At 46.0% G+C, this 26,400-nt stretch overlaps 1 non-coding gene across 1 annotated transcript; it reads left to right on the top strand.

Moving 5' to 3' along the window:
* Nucleotides 1-11,737: 11,737 nt before the first annotated feature.
* Nucleotides 11,738-11,821, top strand: Trnas-gga (transfer RNA serine (anticodon GGA)). The gene is given in 2 exon segments: nucleotides 11,738-11,777; nucleotides 11,787-11,821. It is a non-coding gene; the product is annotated as a tRNA-Ser (tRNA).
* The last annotated feature ends 14,579 nt before the right edge of the window (nucleotides 11,822-26,400 follow it).

Genomic DNA, 26,400 nt, shown 5'->3' with positions numbered 1-26,400 from the left:
AGAATCGTGGATCTGGTCCTTTAATTTTGTTTTTCGTCACATATGATAACCCCCCCACACACACACACACACACATACAGAACGATGCTAATGATTCACACGCGTTTCGAACATAGCAATAAACAAACACTACTAGACCCATCCACACAAGACGTGATTCAGTGTCCATACACAGTTATTAAGTGGGTTGCCCAGAAAGTAATGCACCGCATTCATTATTTATGACCATTTATGTAATTAATCTATTGATGTATTTTAGACAGTAATATGCTGTAAAAGAATGGAAATGTTGAAACTTCATTTGTAATGCTGGTTCATGCATAGGGCATGTAGGTTTGTAATCATGTAAAACATGGAAGAAAGCCCCTCTGCCACGGAATTGGCTTGGCGGGAACAGAAAAGATGGATCTGGCAGCCGAACTGCAAGACTCCTTTGTGGCATGAGTCAGTCGGCGGATAGCAGGCAACATGCTGGCTTTTTGCGAACTGAAGGAGGCGAGAAGAACTGCAAGATATAACATAGCCTTGGATGTGGAAGTAAGTTGGCTTACTATTCACAGCATACTTTTGCTGGCTCTGTACTACGAAAATCGGACGCTAAGGAGAGAGTTTTCAAGCTAGCTGCACAGCAAGAGCCATGGGTTCTTAGCCACAGCAGATCGACACTGCCACCACCTTCATCTCAAATTATCATTTGAGTACCGGTATTGCATAACTGCATAGACCAGTTATGTGGTTTCTTTTTCAATAATAAATTTGTTTTCTGTAAACTTTGTGTTGAGTAGCCGTATTTTCTTCTTAGTCATTTACCTAGACAGGTACCTATCCCAAGTGCTACGATATTTACGAGTATAGTAATTTATTGAACTGAAAAGTCATTTCAGTAACTTTCACTACAGTTAATAAACTTTGTGGCGTAGTAAATTTCATTAATATTCAGTGAGCGTAAGTTCCGAAATACCCTACGGACGCCGGTCGAAGTGGCTGTGCGGTTAAAGGCGCTGCAGCCTGGAACCGCAAGACCGCTACGGTCGCAGGTTCGAATCCTGCCTCGGGCATGGATGTTTGTGATGTCCTTAGGTTAGTTAGGTTTAACTAGTTCTAAGTTCTAGGGGACTAATGACCTCAGCAGTTGAGTCCCATAGTGCTCAGAGCCATTTGCACCATTTTTTTTGCACCCTACGTACTTATCGTAAAGAGATAGTTAAAGTTTTACCAAAGTTCAGTCGCCAAGAAAAGATTTATAATAGTCAGCTTAAAGATTCCTCTTTTCGAAGTTACAGTTACCTGAAAAATGTGTGATGATTCATATTAGCTACAGACTGGCAGACTTTGAAGACCAGTATAAGAATTAATCACTGTGTTTGTTTGGGAGTAACAGTTTTTCTAATTTCAAGTGTATGTAGTTAATAGTGTTTCTCATATTATGTTGTGACTAAAATGATCAGCATTGATCTAGGTCTACTGATCGATTATTTTCTGGGTCCCCTTGCTAATAGTTGAGTCAGGTTTAAGTCTCATATTACAGTAAAAGCACGCAAGAAGTACAAGTTTCATTATTATAACTTACGTGTTCTATCAAGAATGAGATTTTCACTCTGCAGCGGAGTGTGCGCTGATATGAAACTTCCTGGCAGATTAAAACTGTGTGCCCGACCGAGACTCGAACTCGGGACCTTTGCCGTTCGCGGGCAAGTGCTCTACCACTGAGCTACCGAAACACGACTCACGCCCGGTCTCACAGTTTTAATCTCCCAGGAAGTTTCATATCTGCGCACACTCCACTGCAGAGTGAAAATCTCATTCTGGAAACGTCCTCTAGGCTGTGGCTAAGCCATGTCTCCGCAATATCCTTTCTTTCAGGAGTGCTAGTTCTGCAGGTTCGCAGGAGAACTTCTGTAAAGTTTGGAAGGTAGGAGACGAGATACTGGCAGAAGTAAAGCTGTGAGAGCGGGCGTGAGTCGTGCTTCGGTAGCTCACATGGTAGAGCACTTGCCCGCGAACGGCAAAGGTCCCGAGTTCGAGTCTCGGTCGGGCACACAGTTTTAAACTGTCAGCAAGTTTCTTACGCGTTCTATATTAAGTAAATAGCTGCCACTATTCAAACTACACTATATCCTTGTATCACATGACCCATTTGTGCTAACAGTATAAGGAAGTTAATGCCCCTTGAGAATACAAATAATGTCAGTACAAATGATTCCACTAATTGAAAATTATTTGAATAGTAGTAGTTTCCAATAATTAAACTGACAACAGAAGCTTTGTCAAAGTTAGTAGTGCTCTACCATTAGTAATCATTTACTTGTAATGATTATTAACATTTGATGTAATGTAAGGACAGTAGCTGTTACTGAGAGCCAGTTGTTGTCCAGACATATTTATACTCCTCCTGTGTCGTTCCTGTCAAACCACTGGTGCAATACTTACTAAATTGCGCTACTGTCTTGTATGTTATGAGCAATACAGAATTCCAGCACCAAATGAAGTCCGTTTTAATAGTTAGATTGGTTTTTGAACAGTGCTACTACTCGGCGCAACTTCGCCATATTAGCCTGGCGACCGTTTCTATCTACGTAATTACAGTTTACTATATTACTAACAGATCCATGGTTTCGATTTCCGTTTGTTTTGCTATTGTTTCTTTTCGATAGGAATCTTTCGAGAGACCAAAAACAACCCGTTACCTATCCATTCCACACAGTCACGGTCTCAAACTAAAATTCTTTCACGCTGCATATAATTGCTCTTTTAGATATTGACGATGGAAGATACGAATCTCTTTAATTTCTTTAGAAGTTAATAACTTCCAAACACCTCAAGCTATATTAAACAGCAAAATGTCAACAGATAGTGCTTGAACATCACTATCGAAAAAAATGGTTCAAATGGCTCTAAGCACTATGGGACTTAACATCTGTGGTCATCAGTCCCCTAGACTTAGAACTACTTAAACCTAACTAACCTAAGGACATCACACACATCCATGCCCGGGGCAGGATTCGAACCTGCGACCGTAGCAGCAGCGCAGTTCCAGACTGAAGCGCCGGCATCACTATCGAAAAACAGCTCCAGAATTTCCATTATAGCAGTGTAATTTTAGATATGAGACGTAATGATGATTCTTAAGGTTAAAAACTCATTTCAGCGTAAAATGAATTGTAAAACTACAAACGTATTGGCAAAATTTGATAATAAACTACATTGTACACCAAAATTAAAGGATCATCTTTCGAAACCCTGTAATTATCTCCCAGTGTTACGCAAAAGTTAGAAATTTGGCTCAAAGGTTCCTACAACCTTCCTCTGTATTGGGGCAAAAACGTGGCGTTTCGTGGCGTCACCGTAAGGCTCGATGACGCTTTAAACAGCAAGGTGTCGACACGTGCGAAAAAAAGCCCAGAGCTCAGAAAGTTCATGTGAGCTGTAAGGTGAGTTCGTAATGTCACATTGGCACCAAATTTCGCCGGAACTTTGCCCAGCGCCACCTTGGACGTGTTGTACAACGAGAATGTCATCACTGCCCCTATTACCCACATTCCACTCCTTCTTTTGACTATATATGACGGTAGTATCTGTTCCCGAAAGAACAGTTACCGTTGATGACCATGCAGCTTTGCTAGAAATGAAATGATGATTAAATGGACACCCTTGCTGCAACCAAGCGTTGATAGACTTTATTGGCGACATGTTGAAAATTTGTACCGTCATATATAGTTAAAGTATGGCTTCTCGGCCATTGACCTTCTTGTGCGAAGGCACACGCTATGCCCGAACTCGTACGGGACTTGGTAGATTAATCTGCCACGAGTAATGAGTATGATGGGCAAACATCTATTAGGCGCACTACGAATGTAGTGGTGTGGACATGTTGTGTATGTGGGTCTCACGGGGAGCGTGCAAGGGATAAGTCCCTGCAGGCGCACTATCCTCTGTGCCCTCGGTGACTCAGAGGGATAGAGCGTCTGCCATGTAAGCAGGAGATCCCGGGTTCGAGTCCCGATCCGGGCACACATTTTCAACATGTCCCCAATGAAGTACATCAACGCCTGTTTGTAGCTAGGGTGTCCATTTAATTATCATTTCCTTCTTTTGACGCGTCTGCGATGGAGGTCAGAACCGCAAAATCACACGATTTTCGTGTGGGTCGGCTAGGAAAACATTTCGGACACATCGTCGCTCAAAATCGACACAAAAGGCCTCACGGGGTGGCATGGAGGACCACTCCTTCTCTAGGGGCGGTGATTCTCACAACGACAGTTTGAGGTGTGATGAGCAACAGGAAGATGTTCTTGACAACCTTGACACCGTTGACACCCTCGGACGCTCCAGCTCTTCTCTAAGGACATTGTGGGGTTGCATCTCCACTGAACGTGATAACACATGTTTGGAGTGCAGCGCTACCACAATTTTTCCTCTCCGTGTACAGTCTGGAATCTTAGGGACCGTTCAAAACCATTCGACAAAATTTGAACGTTATCCCAAATATCAAAGCGTGTGCAGGCACTATCAGCAGCTGATTATGCAAATACAACCTACCTGCTTTCCACCCTACTGTGGAGTGATAACACGGAAGTGCAACATTAACATGTGCATGAATAAACACGGCGAAGGTACTCTCTAAGTTCGGCAACCACCTCGTTGCCACCCACGGAACTATGTTGAGCATGTTACAAATGTACCTGTCAGAAACTTCAGAACGAATTCAGCCTGGTGGCTGCTAATCAGCCTTGTGGCTGCTACAATGCCTGAAGGGATATCGAAGGGGATGCCTAAACGTGGGATATCATGTTCACACCTTGTACATTAAAAATCGTGTCATACTATAATATGGGTCAACAAGCTACTGGTTGGCTGAAATTAAAATACAGCTAGTCACAGACAACTAGTGTGGGTTTTAATGCGGTCGTATGGTAACATTTGGTATATAGTCTAACCTGCTAATACGGAACCGATTTATGGTGGAAAAAAATTAGTTACAATCACACAGACAAAAATATAAACAGCTCTGACATTATACTGAATACTTCCCAGGGAAGAAAATTCTGTAAATCGTTGGTAATAGAGAAGCGTCTGCAGAAGCAAAATAACGTGTCTGGGCATTGTGATAGGGCCACTGCTGTTCATAACATGCAAAAATGACCTTGCAGATTAAGTTTGCAGGTCTATGAATCAGCTCCCAGATGACGCTTTTGTGTGGGGGGAGGTTACACCGTTGGACTATTGTTGCGACATGCAGAGAGACTTGCAGACGATCAACGTCTGGTGCAAATGTTGCTGTCTGACCCTCAACTTAAACGGATGTAGTGTGATTCACGCAGACAGGTGCTAGGATCTGACATTGTGGACTACGCGATCGACAATCAATCACTGGGGTAAGTCACAACCTTCAAGTATCTAAGAATTTCTGACCAATCAAACAACATGATAAAACCACTTAAATATGACCGTGTCGAAATCAGGTGGTGCTCACAGATTTATGAAAAGAAAAAGGTTAGGACAACGACTGGAAGAACTTAATACCGCAAGTTTGAAAGTAGACCTCAAAATCAGTGCAAACACTTGTAGAAGCTGACACTGGGGAATATCAGTTTGATATCAGAAAAATGTAGAAACATGGGAGGTAATGCTGACCCTACGACTTTTCTAAGAGGATCGAGTAAAGAAACGCAAACTTATAGCATTTGTAGATTTATAGAAAACTTTTGACTATGCTCATTCTTCCAATTCTGAAGGTATCAGGGATCAGGGAGCAAAACGTAATCTGCAGCTCGTACAGAAACCAGACCGTAGTCGTAGCAGTCGGAAGTGAAAGTGTCACGTTCTGTGTAAATTTGTCTTGATTTTGGAACCACTGAAATAGTATCACATACACTCTCAGCCCGTGACGGTTAATTTCGTCACCTCCTCCCCTTCTTGGTGCTTAACTTTCTTTGACTGGCAGTGACTACTTTGGATAGGAACAGAAGTACGTATGTAATTATTCTGATCTGCGCTGTTTGTTGGAGCCACACTCGCCAGGATTTGTAATAGTAGTAGCTGAAGTCACAGCGCTGGTGTTTACAGATAGCTGTAGAATTTATGTGATAGTAGGGACCTGCCTCAGTAATGAGCCATTCGTGTGCTAACCAGGGAAGTTTCAGATCTTAAGCCGTGTAACTTACTATTCATTGCCAGTTGTATCAGTCTCATTAACACAGATGACTCTGGCCGGGGAGTGTCACCGCAAGATATTGAAGAAGGCTTCTCCGAGAGGGGAACATAAAAACAACGTTTCCATCCGACAGTTCGAGAACAGTTAAAAGCAGAGCATCAGTTGAAGGTTAGCAGCTTTTTCGACTATATATATTTGAACCTCCGTAAATGTTCCAATGTTCAAGTCGCAAGAAAGAGGCGTCACCATTAAGGTCTCAGCTACTGCTTAATAACCTGAAAATAAATGCTTCAAGACATTAGACGTTTCGTCATACAGAAATTTTGAACTTCTATAAAACTATTGAAATGAAGCAAAACAGCCTCATGAAGTCGGGAAGAATAGCTTTTCAGTTGATAATTACGGTAAAGTTTTACTATAGATATGCTCCTTCATACAGCTAGGATACATCTTCAGTGTATTTAAGGACTCTGTTATGATTCCACCTCGGCTATTGCTTAATTAACAAGTATTAACAAGTATTTAATTTATTATGTTTCCTAAGATTGGCGAATTTCGGCTTTACAGGTCACTCTCAAGCACTATTTAAGAAAGAACAGATCACAAACACCGCGAATTTATGTTTAGCTTACTAACATATAAAAATATTTTTAATGGGAAGCCTGAAATTCGTACCTACAGGTTCCAAGAACATATAATATATCTGACTGTAAGGAGATCCAAAAGCGAGTCATCGTCGAATCTATTGGTATGTTCCTAGACACTGTATGTGCTGTCAGTTCTGTTCGCGCGGGAAGTAAACAGAGCAAAGATGCAGTATTATGCATCGGTGTACTAACAGATCGATACATGTGTCAGAGATGAATTGTACAACGTATCATTATACCTGTTGGAATATTTGAGGCTCAGATTTAACAAACAAGTGTAGTGCAAAAAGCGCGTTTAAATATTAAACGCATCTGCAGAGTCAGGTACAATTGGAGAAAGGCGAAAAACAAATTCCTCATTGCACTGGAACGTAAGTACTCACAAAATACAAATATGGGAAGAACGAGACAATGTGCAAAACTTCCATGAAGATACAATGTACAATTTACAATGATTTCATAATCGTGAAGTTGTTACCAGTGGGTAAAGGGACAGAGGAGACTGACCGTCATAGGGTGGTTAAACGTGCGAAATGTATATAGATGATGTTATTAGAATTTAATACAAACGTCAGCATTCAGCAGAAAATAGCTAACATTCAAAGACTTGACAGTCATATGTAAGACTCATCGAGATGATGCATAAAGATTAAATTACAGAGCAGCCGGGCACATAAAGATATACGCTGAGGTGACAAATGTCATGGGATAGCGATATTCACACATATATAGATGGTGGTAGTATAGAAGGGTATTAAAGTGAATACGGCAGGCCGGAGTGGCCGTGCGGTTCTGGGCGCTACAGTCTGGAGCCGAGCGACCGCTACGGTCGCAGGATCGAATCCTGCGTCGGGCATGGATGTGTGTGATGTCCTTAGGTTAGTTAGGTTTAATTAGTTCTAAGTTCTAGGCGAGTGATGATCTCAGCAGTTAAGTAGCATAGTGCTCAGAGCCATTTGAACCATTTTTGAAAGTGAATACGTTTCCGATGTTATTATGGCCGCACGACGGGAACATTGAAGGCGGAATGGTAGTTGCAGCTAGACGCATGGGACATTTCATTTCGGAAATCGATAGGCAGTTCAATATTCCGAGATCCACAGTGTCAAGAGTGTGCTGAGAATATCACATTTCAGGCGTTACCTCTCACCACGGACAACACATTGTTTATGGCCTTCACTTAAAGACCGAGAGCAGCGCCGTTTGCTTAAGGTTGTCAGTGCTAACAGACAAGTAAAGCAAAGTAAAATAGCCGCATAAATCCATGTGGGACGGTGGTGGTGGTGGTAGTAAGTTCCTACGGAACCAAACTGCTGAGGTCCCTAGACTTACACGCTACTTAATCTAACTAGTTTACGCTAAGGACAACATACACACTCATGCCCAAAGGAGGACTCGAACCTCTGACGGGGAGAGCCGCGCGAACCGTGGCAAGGGGCCACCCCGCGCGGCTATGTGGGACGTACAACGGACGTATCCAACAGGACAATGCGGCGAAATTTAGCGTTAATGTGCTGTGACAGTAGCCAATAGCACGACATCGCCTGCAGCAGTTCTTCTGGACTCTTGACAATATCGATTGGACCCTAGACGCTTGAAAAACCCTGGCCTGATGAGTTGAGTCCCGATTTCAGTTGGTAAGAGCTGATGGTAGGATTCGAGTGTGGTACAGATCCCACGTAGCTATGGACTCAAGTTCTCAACAACGCACTGTGTAAGCTGGTGGTAGCCCCATAGGAATATGGGCTATGTTTACGTGGAATGGACCGGGTTCTCTGGTCCAACTGAAACGATCATTGACTCAAAATGGTTATATTCGACTACCTGGAGACCATTTACAGCTATTCAATGGACTTCATGTTTCCAAGCAACGATGGAATGTTTATGGATGACAATGCGCCTTGTCACTGGGCCACGATTGTTCGAGATCAGTTTGAAGAATAATCTGGACAGTTCGAGTGATTGATTTGATCATCAAGATCGCCCGACAGGAATCCGTCGAACATTTATAGGACATAATCGAGAGCTCAGATCATACATAAAATCCTGTACCGGCAACACTTTCGCAATTCTAGAGACTACTGAGACCATATGACTCAGTATTTATCTGGGTGACTTTCATCGATTCGGTGAGCCCATGCCACGTCCGGGTGCTGCTCTAATCTGTGCAAAACGAGGTCCGACACGATATTAGGCGGTATCCCACGACTTTTGTCACTTCAGTTTACAGGGTGCCCAGAAATGTTGTGACAGACTTAAGAGGACTCTAGAGTCTGCAGGAATAAACTGAGGAGAGAAACCCGTGTCCGGAAACGTCATCTAACGACGCTATAGAGTGTCGAAATTGTAGGTGCTGGCGCCTGTCGCTAGACCACCCTTTCGGCAACTAACGTGAGTTCGTAGCCTGACGAATCGTAGGCGAAACGTCCCGCAACGCTGTTTGTTATTCAGTGACGGTAACTGAATGTGACGATCGCCAGTGGAGAAGATGGTGCTAGCTACTGCATAAAAAATGGTTCAAATGGCTCTGAGCACTATGGGACTTAACTTCTGAGGTCATCAGTCCCCTAGAACTCAGAACTACTTAAACCTAACTAACCTAAGGACATCACACACATCCATGCCTGAGGCAGGATTCGAACCTGCGACCGCAGCGGTCGCGCGGTTCCAGACTGTAACGCCTAGAAGCGCTCGGCCACTTCGACCGGAGCTACTGCATAGACAGGCCTTGTCTCCTATGAATGCGGTGTTCTGCGACCTTCATGGATGACTGCTTTGGACACAGGTTTCCATCCACCGTTTTCTCCCGGAACCCTTTAAAATGTCCGATGTTTTCCAATAGTCAGGAGAAGTATTAAGTGCGTCAGCGTGCAAAATCACGTCGAACGTCTGGCCTATCAGCAGGCGCCGGAGGCGACGCTCTGTAGTGTCGTTGAATGGCGTTCCTAGAGGCAGGTTCGTACGCTCAGATTGTTCCTCAAAATGCCTTTTACAACCGCTCCAAGTTTGTCGCAGCATTTTGGGACACGCTGTGTACACAGTGTTTCAAAAGTCCTTGTATCAAACGTCTAGGAATTATACATCACGTCATGGGGAACAGTTATTAGAGAGAAAATATTAGATGATGATTCCGGGCGACGCTAGGCGTCTTTTTAGTCGCATTCGCCCGTCCTGGGACGAAGTAATTTCAGTGAACCAGTAGAATCTACTAATCAGGTGTACAGCATCTGCCATACTCTCTAGCCCTGTAAATTCATGGAGTAATTTTCAACAAGGAAACCTTAAGGGGACCCGGAGCGTCCTATACCTCCAATGTTAAATGTAAGGAACATTTTCTTATGAACTATTAACACCAGAATGATAGAAACTTTTACAGTATAATATTACATATATTTAATACCATGTACCATATGGATTTTAATTTGTTGGTGTTTTTTGGGAAGATATTAATTATTTTGTTGCTGAAAATAATTGACACATTTTTTAGCATAGTATCTTTGAAATAAAATCTGTTATCAATTATGTATCACAAAAAGGCTATGATAAAAGGTGTATATTGGCACTGTTTACATTCCTTGAAAATTTTAAGTCTTTATCTCTAATAGTTTAGCAGAAAATGTTCCTTATATGGCAAAAAAGTGAACTTGTGGAAAACGAGATTCAAAGTTTCACTAATATTTTAGTGGAGTCCAGCACCATAAGAGGGGTTTTCACTGTCACTAGACGTCTCCCCAACTAGCCTTCTTTTCACACCTTTCATTCTTTGTCTGGCTTGCCTCTCAAACTCCTTTGCTTTCCTTTCAGCGTCTCGTTTCCTCTCATTGTCTATTGACATCATTGCACTCACCATGTACTTTCTGGGCATCACATCCAACTTCTGCAGCACATTGCACTTTATAATGTTACCTTTGTTGTACGTAGCAATGGCATCATATACTCCAAAATGAAGAGTATGAATTTCCACAAACACATTTTTTTTGGGATTCTGGTCCAAATTACATTCTTCACACTCTCATTTTGATTTTGTGTACGTCCATGGAGACATTTCTTCAAAAGTTCAGTTGCAGAAAGATCTCAGAAAATTGGTTTTATAGCCTTCATGACAGTTTCTGGTGGACTGTGATGATGCTTGTATACACGTGCAGATCCCTGATATTTGTTGTACTTGCACCAGGAATTGGTTCCTCATCAGTCGATAAGGTGTGGTAGTAAAGTGCCATTACAGCCTTTTCCATTGCATCAACACTGTCAGTATTTTGTCTTATTGCCAGTCCATAGTCTCTCTGCAATCTGTTGATTACCTCGTCTGTCAATCAGTTGGCTCCATCCAAAGGTTTTCCATCACTGAGTACTTGGCCTTTCATTGTGGTCTTCAGTCGACGCAGCCTTGTTCCCATACGTTTCTGAACGTGACTTATACACTCCTGTTTAGTAATGGTAACATCATTTCCATAAGGTTTCAAGTCAGATACAGCAGCAAAAGACTTCGAATCACCATCACCCAGGAACTGTAGGTATGTGACCTTGTACCACAGAAGAGAGCGACTGAAAATGTCTTTCACACCGGAAACTTCCATGGCCCCACTAGACCCACTGTAATTCCTTCGACAGTTTTCTGCATGCTCATCCTTCACTCTTTTAGGACACCTACAGTGCTTGGATTTAATTACAACATCTATAACGTTCGTAGTATTAGCACTTGTTGCCGTTATTACCCCATTATGTGAAGTGTGCCCGCGCTTCTGCCACGTACCATCTAGTGCGACAGTCAGGTCCCGAGGATTATGAACATCTGGAATTTCTTCATTCACCGCCACAGCCTCCTCCACTGCTTCTTTCGTGGATTCTTGGGCAATATCTTCAACACAGGATCCAACAACCGAGTCATATTTTGAGAATTTCGTTGGTGGTGGTGGTAGATTCATTACGCCAGCCGGCCGGTGTGGCCGAGCGGTTCTAGGCGCTTCAGTCTGGAACCGCGCGACCGCTAAGGTCGCAGGTTCGAATCCTGCCACCGGCATGGATGTGTGTGATGTCCTTAGGTTAGTTAGGTTTAAGTAGTTCTGAGTTCTCGGGGACTGATGACCTCAGCTGTTAAGCCCCATAGTGCTCAGAGCCATTTGAACCATTACGCCGCAAAACATTTGACCAGCAGAGTATCCCTTACCCATTGGCCTTAGAGCATAAACACATCTAATATTAACACCACAGTACTTGCTTTTCTCACTATCAGTTTCACCTTGGCCTATTTCGACATATTCCGAGTTCCAAAATGAAACACTGTAATGACAACTAGTACACTGGAGACAGATTTCTGCTGAAAGTCCTATGTGTCGCTTGTATTTACTGACATACTCAATTTGCAACATTCCTCACACTCTACTGAACTCCCAATCATCTTTGAGAGCAATGAAATGTTAATTATTCCGTTCACATTATCCTCACTACACTTCTCCAATAAACTGCAGTATTTTTCAGTTGATCCATGCAACTTCTTGCTTGTGCTAGAGACAGGAGTAGATTTACTTCATGAATAACCTCACTATTTTCAGAATCATTTCGCAAGGTCGGAGAAATTGTCACAGTTCCACCAGTGTACCTCGGAGGAGGCTTCTTCCTCTTGTAAACTCTGTTACTAAATCGAGGCATATTTGTTAAGTACCAGTTACGCAATAGAAATACAACACATATCGTGCAATAAACACCAAATGCTTAATGTAAACAACGGTGTCCAAAGACTACAATACGCAGACAAAACAATTGCCTATCAAATCGTGTTTCCAACATAATATAAAGTATGTGGAAAGACCGGAAGTTTTGAAAAACGATGTTTTCAATGAACATGTATACAATTAACTGAAAACCCAAAATTTCATCATTTTTAGGTTCCGGGTTATCTTGAAAGAGTGTCTCTAAGAGCAGAAAGATATTTTAGAAGCGATTCGGGAACTTTGATTTGTTAAGCCTACACATCGTTAAATGGAGCAGATGATTGGATTATAGGCAACAAAAAATATCTACTCATCCTGCTGAGTGCCTACAGCCTGCCAGACTCTCAGGGCCACAATTAACACTATGCCGTCCGGCAACACCACAGTGGTGTCGCGCGCGAAATATCGTGTGCTTAGTATTGAGCAGTGGCCGGCGACACCAGAGTGGTGTTGTGAGCATAGTATTGCTCAGTGGCCGGCGACAGCACGTTAGTATCTTTTGCATTCTGTTGGTATTTTGCTTAGGCAACAATAAGTTACACACGTCAACAAGTGTTTTATTTTTATAAGTACTTGTGCCCTTTCATCATGGCGGACGAAAGAGACAATAGGATTATTTACGATGAATGCGCGGAAGTCTTGTCTGAAGTTCCGGACGACTTGCACGATTGGGAAGAAGACATTGGATATCAAAAAAATGAAAGTGAAGCAGAATCGTAGGGAGATAGTGAAATACGTCCAAGAAGAATTCGGCAAACGCTATGGTTGTCAACTGATTCGGCTGAATCAGACGAAGAAGACAGTACAAAGTGGTCGACTTTGATTTACCGAGGACCAATAATAAATTTGGAGGATCCCCGGGTCAAAACATATTTCCGAAAGATACACAGAGCGCCGAGGATATGTAACAGTTGTAGGGGAAGGCGGGGCAAGATGGGGAAGCTAACTTTAAACCCTTACAAAAGGGACAAAAATAAACAAATTCAAGTAGGTTTGATTATCATTTGTTTACTTAACCATCGAATTACAATAGCATGCAAATAAACCTGCAAACTTGTTACATTTAGTTAGAAATATCTCGATTTGAAACATAAACTACCAATTCTCCGTCTTGCCCCATATGCGGGGTAAGATGGGGAACTAGCATGAATTCATCTCTAAAACTTAAATAAGAACTGGAATAACGAAATCATATGACGATAATGTTTCGAAACATGGTTCTGCGAGTTGTAGAACCAGGTATTACGTTTTATTTAGGCCTCTTACTTTCACATTGTACACAAATGTGGACGGCCTCGTCATCATCACTTGCTATCCCTGCACAAGTGTCGTGGGCCCAACGTCCGCAGTTAATACACCGTATCCAGCCTCCTTCAGAGAAGTCATAGCAGTATAAACATTCTTCACTCTCTTCCTCGTTGTCATTCGACCTCAGTTTATTATCCCTTGAGCATGAAGGGGTGGTTAAGACGTCAGTAACGTTCGTCACTTTTTCGTTGTCATTATGTCCTTTTGGTGGTATCCCAGGTTTATTAAACGTCTTTGAGAAGAGCTTCCGTTTACATGCAGCACGTTTGGGGACTCCTTTTCGTTTAATTTCATCAGATAGTCCACTCCTATAAGGAGATTCGGTTAAAACAACAGGTTTTCGACGCCTGTTACATGGTTTCCTTCTGGGTTTTTTTATCCACCTTTGGAGTAGCTAACAGCATTTCAGAGTTGGTAACATGAAAGTTAGACGAAACAGAGGGTTGATCGTCAGTTGTTAATTCAAAAATGGTTCAAATGGCTCTGAGCACTATGGGACGTAACATCTATGGGCATCAGTCTCCTAGAACTTAGAACTACTTAAACCTAACTAACCTAAGGACATCACACAACACCCAGTCATCACGAGGCAGAGAAAATCCCTGACACCGCCGGGAATCAAACCCGGGAACCCGGGCGTGGGAAGCGAGAACGCTACCGCACGACCACGAGCTGCGGACAGTTGTTAATTGTTCAGGTGTTTTACGTCTTGACAACATCTCTGGTATTTGGTCTTCCGTTTCTGTAACTTCATATGTGTGAGCTTGATGAATGTCTGTAGTTGAACAGGGAAGGTAATCACTTTCTTGAAACACATTTCTGTTTACAGGCCAAATGCCTGTTTTCCGAAACCCGTTCACTGCTGTGGACATTGTAGCTGAATGAATGAAGGCTTTGCCGAATAAATTTGCGATCTGACGCAGCGTAACAACTTTTCCAGGATGGGTGCGAAGCCACGATCTTACTTCAAAATGGTTCAAATGGCTCTGAGCACTATGGGACTCAACTGCTGAGGTCATTAGTCCCCTAGAGCTTAGAACTAGTTAAACCCAACTAACCGAAGGACATCACAAACATCCATGCCCGAGGCAGGATTCGAACCTGCGACCGTAGCGGTCTTGCGGTTCCAGACTGCAGCGCCTTTAACCGCACGGCCACTTCGGCCGGCACGATCTTTCTTCATTTTAGTAAAATTTACTGAGAGATTTCATAAATGCCACGTCCAATGGTTGAAGACGGTGTGAGCAGTGTGGTGGCAAACACAGCAAGACAACCCCATTTTCGCGGGCCACATCTATCAGTTCTAAACTCTTGGTGTGCGTTTTGTGGCCGTCCAATATGAGAAGTATTGGTCTTTCCTTTGACGCTCCAGTAAATCCATTAACTTCTTAAACCAAGTCAAAAATAGTTCTTTCGTCATCCAACCAGTTTCTTGGACTTCTGCCTAGGCACCAGGGGGCAGGCTAGTCTCAAACGCTTGTTGCATTCGTTTTCGAGGATAAATTAACGTAGGTGGTACGTAGCACTCCGACGCTGAAACACAGATTTATGCAGTCACAGTCTGGACTCTTTCCGCTGAAGTAATTGCTCCCACCTCTCTGCGCCCTTTCAAAGCAACCACCTTTGCGTGACATTTTGGAATGACTGTTAAACCAGTCTCATCGCAATTGAAAATTCCGTCTCCCGTAAACTTGAATGTGTCTAATCAACTTTCTAACAGATCGAAAAACCGATCTGCAGCAACTCGATTAAACTCCGTTGCTCGTGCGATTGATTTGGCCTCTGGCTTTCGTTTTGTTAAGGTAGGATTTCGTGCAAGAAACACATTTAACCCATCTCTTCCAGCAGATTTGGCTGCAGTATTAAATGGATGTTTGATCTTGTTTCGTTCAGATAGCTGAAAAGCAAGTTCACAAAGTTCTTTAAGTGTTAGGCCAAAATACTGTCTTTCCATCCGTGTTAAGTAGTCTTTAATTTCTGCCTCTTGTTCTGGGGTAAACACACTAGTGATTGGTCCTAAACTTTTCACAACTGTATAGCCAGGATTAGCACGTTTCTTTGCCACATGTCGTTCAATCGTTGTTTGTGACACGTTGAACTGTCGAGCAGCCCTGAAAGAACCCATATGACCTTCCATAACTGCATTTACAGCGCCTTCCATTGACTCCAATGACCAAACTTGCCTAGACGTTTGTCGCCGATACTTGCGAACCATCTGAAATAAAACACGTGGAACGTACTATTGAGTCAGATCATTCCTGGTAATCTGTATTAATAGTAAATACCATATGTCCAATAGTCAGTCGCTAAAGCATAGTAAGAATACTGACTTTGCACGTTTTGCGTATTTTTATTCACCATATAGCCTAAGGCATACTTTTTAATAAATTAGGAAACGTTGGAATAACGAATACCATTCTATTTTCAATTGTATTCAACGTTTAATGTACGTGTTCAAAACCGCAGCGAGGTAAACACATGAAACGATAAGAACGTAATGGTTGGACAAATAGTGGGGGCAAGACGGGGAAGCTCCCCATCTTGCCCCACCCCGTCTTGCCCCCTACCGTGTTGTCAGGTTATGTTACGCCTACATGAACACTATTTAGTGAACATTGACTACTGACACAGCAGTTTACTGTTTATAAGACTTACTATTCAGTGCTATATATACAGTCTGGACACATTTTCACGAAACACATGTTTTAGGACCACGAAAGGTGTAAAACATTGCAAATCAGTATAACAATTGTACATACCTTGCAAAGCTCACAGAAACCGCAGCGAACCTAAGGTTCAGCAATGTCAACACACTGGGACCTGTGTACTGATGATGTTGACGTAGCTATCCACAGATGACAGCACTCTAACTGTAGCTTATAGCCCTTCCTCGTCTTACCCCACCTCTCCGTCTTGCCCCGCCTTCCCCTACATTGTGAACGATCTATTGCAATATATGTTAACAACGAAACCAAAAAGTACTACAGTCAAAAATGCTCTCGCTTTCCACGCCCGGGTTCCCGGGTTTGATTCCCGGCGGGGTCAGGGATTTTCTCTGCCTCGTGATGACTGGGTGTTGTGTGATGTCCTTAGGTTAGTTAGGTTTAAGTAGTTCTAAGTTCTAGGGGACTGATGACCATAGATGTTAAGTCCCATAGTGCTCAGAGCCATTTTCTTTCAAAAATGCAATAGAAGGAAACTGGATTTTAAAAATGCCAAATTTGTCGACGTTACAGGACCCGAAGTTAGAAAATGGTTTTGGGCTTGCTATCCTTGTGGGAATTGTAAGAAAAGCAAGGATCAATGATTACTGGTCAGCGAATCCGTTAATATACACACCGATACTTCGCAAAACGATGTGCCGCAACCGATTCAGACAAATATTATCATTTTTACATTTTGCTGGCAGTAAAAATAAACTGGATAGTGCCGACGGGCTTGTCAAAGTGCAATTCGTAATTGATTATTTTTCCAAATAGTTTAAAGAAACGTTTAATCTAAGTAAAAGCATCTCACTTGATGAAGGCATGATACCGTGGCGTGGACGGTTAAATTTTATAAAGTTCACAATCCGTCGAAAATTGCGAAATACGGCATACTCATTCGGATGCTGTGTGATGCGGGTACGGGATACATTTCCTCATTCAAGATATACGAGGTGTGGCTAGAAAAAAACCGGACTAGTACTGGTGAAACAATAAAACGAATGCAATAAGGCTGAAAGTCGCGTGGCCTGTCACGTGACTCTCGCTCCGCCTACTGCTCGAGTTTCATCTGCCTCCTGCACTCAGTCTGCCCGTGGCGTCTGTCTTAAGTAGTTGACGTTTTGTCTGTGCGTCGGAAAATGTTGAGTGTACAGAAAGAACAGCGTGTTAACATCAAATTTTGTTTTAAACTAGGAAAATCTGCAAGTGAAACGTTTGTAATGTTACAACAAGTGTACGGCGATGATTGTTTATCGCGAACACAAGTGTTTGAGTGGTTTAAACGATTTAAAGATGGCCGCGAAGACACCAGTGATGACACTCGCACTGGCAGCCCATTGTCAGCAAAAACTGATGCAAACATTGAAAAAATCGGTAAACTTGTTCGACAAGATCGCCGTTTAACAATCAGAGCAGTGTCTGAGTTAACAGGAGTTGACAAGGAAAGTGTTAAGCAGATTCTTCATGAAAGTTTCAACATGAACAAAGTGTGTTCAAAAATGGTTCCAAAGTGTCTCACAATTGAACAGAAGGAACGCCGAAGAATGATTTGTTCTGACATCCTGGAAAACATTGAAAGTGATCCCACCTTCTTACAAAATGTTATTACTTGCGATGAATCGTGGTTTTTTCTTACGATCCCGAAACTAAACGCCAATCGATGCATTGGAAAACTCCTGGTTCTCCAAGACAAAAAAAAGCACGAATGTCAAAATCGAAATTCAAGGCAATGATGATTGTTTTTTTTTTGACATCAAAGGGATTGTGCACATTGATTGGGTACCAGAGGGACAAACAGTGATACAGCATTACTACATTAGCGTCCTTGCTACCCTACGTGAGCGAGTACGGAGAAAACGGAACGATTTGTGGAGAAAAAAGTCATGGATCCTTCACCACGACAATGCCCCAGCTCACAGTGCGTTGTCAGTGAAGACGTTTTTGACAAAACACAACATTCCCATCTTAGATCATCCACCCTACTCACCTGATTTGGCCCCCTGTGACTTTTTTCTTTTCCCTAAAGTCAAGTCAGCTTTGAAAGGAACTAGATTTGAGACTGTTGAAGCAGTAAAAGAAAAAGCGACGGAAGTAATGTATGGACTTACCGAAAATGATCTGCAGCATTGCTATGAATAGTGGAAAATTCGAATGGAGCGGTGTAGAGACCGAGGAGGAGAGTACATTGAAGGAGATAACATGAAATTGTAAATAATTGTAAATAAATGTTTTTTCCAGCATCAGTCCGGTTTTTTTCTAGCCGCACCTCGTATTCCGGCGCTGGACAGCCTTTAGCCAAAACAGTGACGGAATTATTGACACCTTCTGATGGAAAGTGGCATCACCTCTGCATGGATAATTATTATAACAGTGTAGAACTTGCAGATAAGTTACTTGAAAAGAAAATTCGAGTTTGTGGAACGATACGGTAAAATAGAGGATTTCCGGAAAATTAAAGCGCGCAAAAGTCAATGTGTTTGAAGTTTGTCATCAACGGAAAGGTGACATACGCGCGGCGACAAACCAAGTAATCACACTTAGCGCTGCCGGCGTCAAGCGAGTAAATTTGTATGAGACATGCGGACGGCAAAGGGTTAATAATAAAAGACGCCTGGCGTCGCCCGGAAGTGACAACGACCATTTTTTCTGTAACAAAACTTATTATCAAAGACGAGATCTATCACCCCTGACGTTTGACGTAAAGACACAGAATCATCCTGAAACTTCCTGGCAGATTAAAACTGCGTGCCCGATCGAGACTCGAACTCGGGACCTTTGCCTTTCGCGGGCAAGTGCTCTACCATCAGAGCTACCGAAGCACGACTCACGCCCGGTACTCACAGCTTAACTTCTGCCAGTATCTTGTCTCCCACCTTCCAAACTTTACAGAAGCTCTCCTGCGAACCTTGCAGAACTAGCACTCCTGAAAGAAAGGATATAGCGGAGACATGGCTTAGCCACAGCCTGGGGGATGTTTCCAGAATGACATTTTCACTCTGCAGCGGAGTGTGCGCTGATATGAAACTTCCTGGCAGATTAAAACTGTGCCCACGAAAGGCAAAGGTCCCGAGTTCGAGTCTCGGTCGGGTACACAGTTTTAATCTGCCAGGAAGTTTCATATCAGCGCACACTCCGCTGCAGAGTGAAAATCTCATTACAAAATCATCCTGTATACAGGGTGGTTCATTGATAGTGACCGTGCCAAGTATCTCACGAAATAAGCGTCAAACGAGAAAACTACAAAGAACGAAACTCATCTAGCTTGAAGGGGGAAACCAGATGGCACTATGGTTGGCCCGCTAGATGGCGCTGCCATAGGTCAGACGGATTCGACTGCTTTTTTAAAAATAGGAACCCCCATTTTTTATTACATATTCGTGTAGTACGTAAAGAAATATAAATGTTTTAGTTGGACTACTTTTTTCGCTTTGAGATAGATGGCGCTATAATAGTCACAAACGTATAAGTACGTGGTATCACGTAACATCCCGCCAGTGCGGACGGTATTTGCTTCGTGATACATTACCCGTGTTAAAATGGACCATTAACCAATTGCGGAAAAGCATCTCTGGCGGTAATTCAGTTGAATACCGCCCTTCGATTGTGCTATTCCGGTACCAATCAAAGTGATAGGTGTTGCAGGTTCCAGCCAGCCAGCCAGCCAGCCAGCCCGTCGGCGTGCAGCAGTCCAGCCAGCAGCGGTCCCCGCCAGCAGCCAGCAGCGGTCCCTGCCAGCAGCAGTCCCTGCCAGCAGCCAGCAGCGGTCCTCGCCAGCAGCCAGCAGCGGTCCACGCCAGCAGCCAGCAGCATCCCGCCAGCAGCACGCAGCAGTCCTCGCCAGCACTGGCCCCCGCCAGCGGCCAGCAGCCAGCAGCCAGCATCCAGTGGCCAGCAGCGGTCCCCGGAGCGGTCGCAGCCACCAGCGGTCGCAGCAGGCAGCAGGCGGCCAGCAGTGGTCCTAGCCGCCCCCACCATCCGCCAGCAGCAGCAGCAGCAGAGGCGTCCCCACTGGCCAGCCAGCCGGGTCGCCCCCCCCCCCTCCCAGCGGCAGCAGAGTGGGGCTTCGGCCCCAGTCTCCTTCGTCATTTTCCGTCCCTTTCTCCTGTGTGTCTCTTGTCGCCCTGCCCGTCTCTTGTTTGCTCCCTTGTATGGTACTGTGTTTTTTTTCCCCCTTATCATAATGTCAACCCCCACCACCTCTTCTACAGCCACCACCACTGCCATCATATACACCTCCCCCTCTGCTGCTGCCACCACTATTACGTGGTGTGCCACTTCACTCCCCCCTCAGTCCATCCCCCCACACTCCTCACTCTCTCATCTCCCGCCCTATTTGTCACCCCATCCCCGGCTCCTCCCTCCCGCGCCTCCTCTGATCCCTTCCCTCTGCTCCTTCCGTTTCTGTGGCCCCCGCCAGGGTGATCGCCCGGAGGCCTACGGCCCACACTCCAATCTCCCCTTCACCTTCATCGTCATCGTCATTGTCTTCACCGTCACCTTCACAATCGCCCTATCTCCGGCGCCGACTCCAGTACCGGGACCTGCCGCTCCCCGTCACATTCCAGTTGTTCCCATCCCCCACACCTCCTCCGTCAGCATCAAGCGCCCCAGTGGCACCCCTGCCTCCTCTACTCCCAAAAAGGCTCCGCCTCGTCCCCCTTCCCCCACCCATGATGCCATGGATGTCTCCCCGGCCGTCCCTACCCCCTCCTCCTCCTCCTCTGCCCCCTCCTCCTACCGCTACCTCCTCTCCCGTCCTGATCCCTCCCTTCTTGAAACCCGGAACCTCACCCTCTTCCTTCGCCAGAATTTTCCTGGTCGCCCCATCTCCCTCCTCACTCCTCACCGTGATTCGGTGCTCATCTCCTCCCCCAGCCCTACCCTCCACTCAGACCTCCTTTCCCGCATCCCTGTCACTCGCTTTGGCCCTCATGTCTCCCTCACCCCTGCTCCTTCCCCACCAACCCCAAGCCCCTCGTCGCCCGCCGACCCTCACCGACGTGATCACTCGGCTTAGTCCGACGATCATGGAGGAGGAGGTGTTGGCGGAGCTTCAGGCCCATCCCCATCTGGAGGTGCGTGCGGTTCGTCGCATCCACAACGCTGCTGGCCCCACCCGCCTTATGCGGGTTTTCTCCGAGCACGCCCCTCTATAGACCGTCTCCTGAAGGAGGGTGCCCTCCTTTTTAACCAACATTATAAAGTTGACCCCTCCCGTTCCCCTCCTCAGTCCCTCCACTGCCAAAGGTGCTTGCGGTATAATGCGCACCCGACATCTGAGTGCCACGAGGCCCCCACCTGCCCGCACGGTAGGCAAGCCCACTTTTTATGGCAGTGCCTCAATCTCCAGTCCCCCCACTCCTCCTGTAATACCCTTAACCTCCCTCACCCTACCTACTCCCAGAAGTGTAAGGCCCGACCCCCTCCTACCACTCCTGAACTCACCATTCCTGTGCGCCCTCTGGACGCCCCCACCCCTCCCGGCAACTCCCTTCGCCCACCCCCTACCGCTGAGGACATCATCAGGTTCCTCACCATCGTCCTTCAGAATGTTCATCCTTTTCAGCGCCCGCACACCCTCCAACAGATCTCCCTCGCCGCCCGTTCCGTTTCCCAACTCAAAATGTACACACCTACTCCAACAACCAGGCCCATTTCACCTTCTCCCGTCTTGACACGCTTGTTTAAATCCCTGTCATGTTGCGACAGCACCGTATTCTTTTCAACAACATCCGCTCCCTTCCTGCCAACAAGAACCTCTTCCTGCACCCCCTTGCCACCCACCTTGTGAATGCCTTCCTCCTCATTGAAACCTTACTCCAACCCCACCACACTGTCCACACTTCGCCCTACCTCCTCCACCGCTCCAATAATCCCCACACGATTGCGCATGGTGGAGTTGCCACTGGGCATCACCGCCAGATCCCTGTTCGGCTCCAACCTCTCCTTCCTGACCCCACCGAACACTTGATCCTTAGCCTCTTCTTCCCCGACCTTACCGTTACCTGCGCCACCATCTATGTCCGCCCTAACGCCCCTATTACCTTCGACTTCCTCTCCCACATTGACCGTACCTTCTCCTCCTATGTGATCGCCGCCGACCTCAACATCCATAGTCGTTCCGCCGCTCAGTTACGGCGGTGGCATCGGTTCCTCTCCTCCCTTCAAGGCGACCTCATCCCCATCCCCCAGCACACCCATTCCGAATCCAACTCCACTCCCGATGTTATCCTTTCCTCCCCCAACCTCCATGGCCGCATAACGGTGGATGTCCTGGAGCCTATTGGTAGCGACCATCTCCCTGTCCTCCTTACCGTTTCAGACGGTCGGCGCCCCCGCCCTGACCCTCGTCATGACCCTCCCCCTAAGTACATCCATGACTATTCCTGTGCCAACTGGAATGCCTACTGGGATACCCTTTCCACGCAGGTCGATAGCCACCCCTTCAACTGCCACCACCCTGATGATGTAACCTATGCCGCCTCCTTTCTCCAGCAGACCTTGTCTGAGGCCGTGGAGGCCCACGTCCCTACTGTCGCCGTCCACCCCCACAGTCCTACCCTACCCCCACAGGCCGTCCTCCTCCTCTGTGAATCCCGCCTTCTCTACCGTGCCTTCCTCCGCACGCGTGACCCGGACACACTACGACGCCACCGGCAACTCCAGCGTCACATTCATAATTTGCTCGCGGCTAAGAAACGCCAGGACTGGCGATAGACATGCACCCATTTAAATGCTACCCTACCTATAAACTCGTCGAAGTTCTGGTCAGCCTTCCGTCGCCTTACCGGAACTAAACCCTCCCCCTACTATCCTCTTCTCCATGATGATCACCCCTTCCCTGACTCCCTTAGTAAGGCCAATCACTTTGCCTCTTACCTCTCCGATGTATTTTCCATCCCCGATGATCCCCAGTTCGATTACTCCCTCTTCCCGGATGTCCACGATCGAACTGACACCTCTGTCCCTCCCCTCGCTCCTGGTTTCCAGTACTTGGACAACATTGCACACACGGAACTCAATGCCCCTATCACTACACAGGATCTCATTGCTACACTCCGCATGAAACGCAACACCGCTCCTGGTCACGATCGTGTCACCTATCATCACCTACGTGAAGCTCCTGTCTCTTTCCTCTCACTCTGGCCAGGCTCTACAATGGTTACTACCCCGACCTGTGGAAAACCTCCCATATCCTGATGTTCCTTAAACCTGGCAAACCGCCGTCCGCCGTCTCCTCCTACCGTCCCATCAGCCTTACCTCGGTCTTCAGCAAGGTCCTGGAATATATCCTCACTCGCCGCATCCACCAGCATCTCCACCAGCACCGCCTCCTTCCCGTTACCCAATGTGGCTTTCGACCGTTATTCTCTTCTGACGATCTTCTTCTTCCCCTCACTCATCTCCTTTCCGATCAGCTTAATTCCCGTCGCTCCGCAATCTTCCTCTCTCGAGACCTCGAACGAGCTTATGACTGCGTATGGCATGCCGGTCCCCTCTTCAAGCTCCAAACCTTCGCCCTTCCAATTAACTACGCCCGTCTGACCGGCTCTGTTCTCTCCCGCCGTCCTTCCTATGTCACCATCCATAACACAGATTCCTACACAATTTTCCCCTCCGTTGGTGTCCCCCAAGGCTCCGTCCTCTCCCCCCTTCTGTACCTTTTCTACACGGCGGACATGCCGCCGCCGTCACCTCCCGTCCACCTTCTCCAGTTTGCCGATGACACTGCCTTCCTTGCCCTTGCCCCCACCCTGCAGAACTCCCAACACCTTCTCCAATCCCATCTTGACCGGAACACCGCTTGGTGCAACCAGTGGTTGCTCAAGGTCAATCCCTCCAAAACCCAGGCGATCATTGTAGACAAACCCACCCCTTCCTTCCGCCTCCTTGATTTCTATCTCACCATCTATGGCCGTCCTATTGCCCTCACTCCCACCCTTAAGTACCTTGACGTCACCCTCGACCGTCGCCTCTCCTGGACTCCCCATCTCCGGACAATCCAAGCCAAGACATGCTCCCGACTCCATCTCCTCAAGCTCCTTTCCGGCCGTACGTGGGGTCTGGACCCCTCCACCATCCTCCACACCTATAAATCCCTCATCCACCCTATCCTTTGTTACGCCCATTCGGCCGGGATCTCCCCCCCCCCTACCTTTTATAAATCCCTCCAAATCCTTGAACGCCATGCTCTCTGCCTCGCCTATCACATCCGTCTCCCCTCCCCCATGCAGATCCTGTACGATTTCATCCCCTTCCCCCACCTGCTCCTTTTCCTTGAAAGGATACCGATCCTGTACACCTCCCGCAAACTCGATCCTCCTCATCCGCTTGCCTCACCCATCCTCTCCCACTCCCGCCCACTGCCGCGCCTGTATTCCCACGTCCCACCCGGTCTCCATCTCTCCATCCTCCTCACCCTCACCCAAGGTGGCTTCCGCCAGCTCCCCCTTCCTGATGATGTCCTACTCTCCTCCATCTACGCATCCTATCAACTTTGATCCTCCCCCCCCCCACCCACATCCTGTGTCCTTTCCATTAGGCACCCTCCCTCCCTTCTCTTTCCTTTTTCCCCATCCCCTCCCTTCTTCCATCTTCCCCCAGGTTTCCCTTCCCCCTTCCTCCCTTCCCCCTATCGCCCCAGCCCATGGCATCTGCTCTCCCCTCTCCCTCTCCCACCCCCCCCTCCTTCTCTCTTGGCAGGTCCCTGGACTCGTATACGGATAGTGAACCTTCGAGCGCCGGAGATCAACGCCTCGTGTTCTGTGTGTGCCGTCGTTTTGTGCTTAAGTGATTCAGTGTTATTCGTTTTGTGCCCCTACGTTCACGTGTGACAATTTTCGTCTCTGTCTGTGTCGAAGTGTCTGAACAATTTTATCTTGGACTCTACGCCTGTGAACGGCACCTTGTATTTTACAAAGTGTTTGTCTCCGTTTATATGTCCACCATGTTTTTTTCTTTAAATGTCTTCATTTGTATATTTGTATTCCCTGCGGCTAAAGAGCGGCGTCGTATGCTGCTGCAGGCCTGCCTCTAATACAGGTTTCAAAATAACAGTAAAGAAAAAAAAATGCGGGAAAGGTCGATATCGTGTTGATGTATGGCTATTGTAATCAAAATGCCCAACAGGCGTGTGCTATGTATGCTGCTCTGTATCCCGGACGACATCATCCAAGTGTCCGGACCGTTCGCCGGATACTTACGTTATTTAAGGAAACGGGACGTGTTCAGTCACATGTGAAACGTCAACCACTACCTGCAACAAATGATGATGCCCAAATAGGTGCGGCTAATCCGCACATCAGTAGCACACAAATTGCGCGAGAATCTGGAATCTCAAAAACGTCGGTGTTGAGAATGCTATATCAACATCGACTAAACCCGTACCATATTTCTATGTGCCAGGAATTGCATGGCGACGACTTTGAACGTCGTGTACAGTTCTACCGCTGGGCACAAGAGAAATTACGGGACGATGACAGATTTTTTGCATCGTTCTATTGAGCGACGAAGCGTCATTCAACAACAGCGGTAACGTAAACCGGCATAATATGCACTATTGGGCAACGGAAAATCCACGATGGCTGCGACAAGTGGAACATCTGCGGGTTAATGTATGGTGCGGCAGTATGGGAGGAAGGATAATTGGCCCCCATTTTATCGATGGCAATCTAAATGGTGCAACGGATGCTGATTTCCTACGTAATGTTCTACCGATGTTACTACAAGATGTTTCACTGTATGAGAGAATGGCGATGTACATCCAACATGATGGATGCCCGGCACATAGCTCTCGTGCAGTTGAAGAGGTATTGAATAGCGTATTTCATGACAGGTGGATTGGTCGTCGAAGCACCATACAATGGCCTGCACGT

Source organism: Schistocerca serialis, chromosome 1, assembly GCF_023864345.2.
Source record: "Schistocerca serialis cubense isolate TAMUIC-IGC-003099 chromosome 1, iqSchSeri2.2, whole genome shotgun sequence".
In the NCBI taxonomy this organism is placed as follows: Eukaryota; Metazoa; Arthropoda; class Insecta; order Orthoptera; family Acrididae; genus Schistocerca; species Schistocerca serialis.
This window is presented reverse-complemented; position numbering and strand designations above follow the sequence as displayed.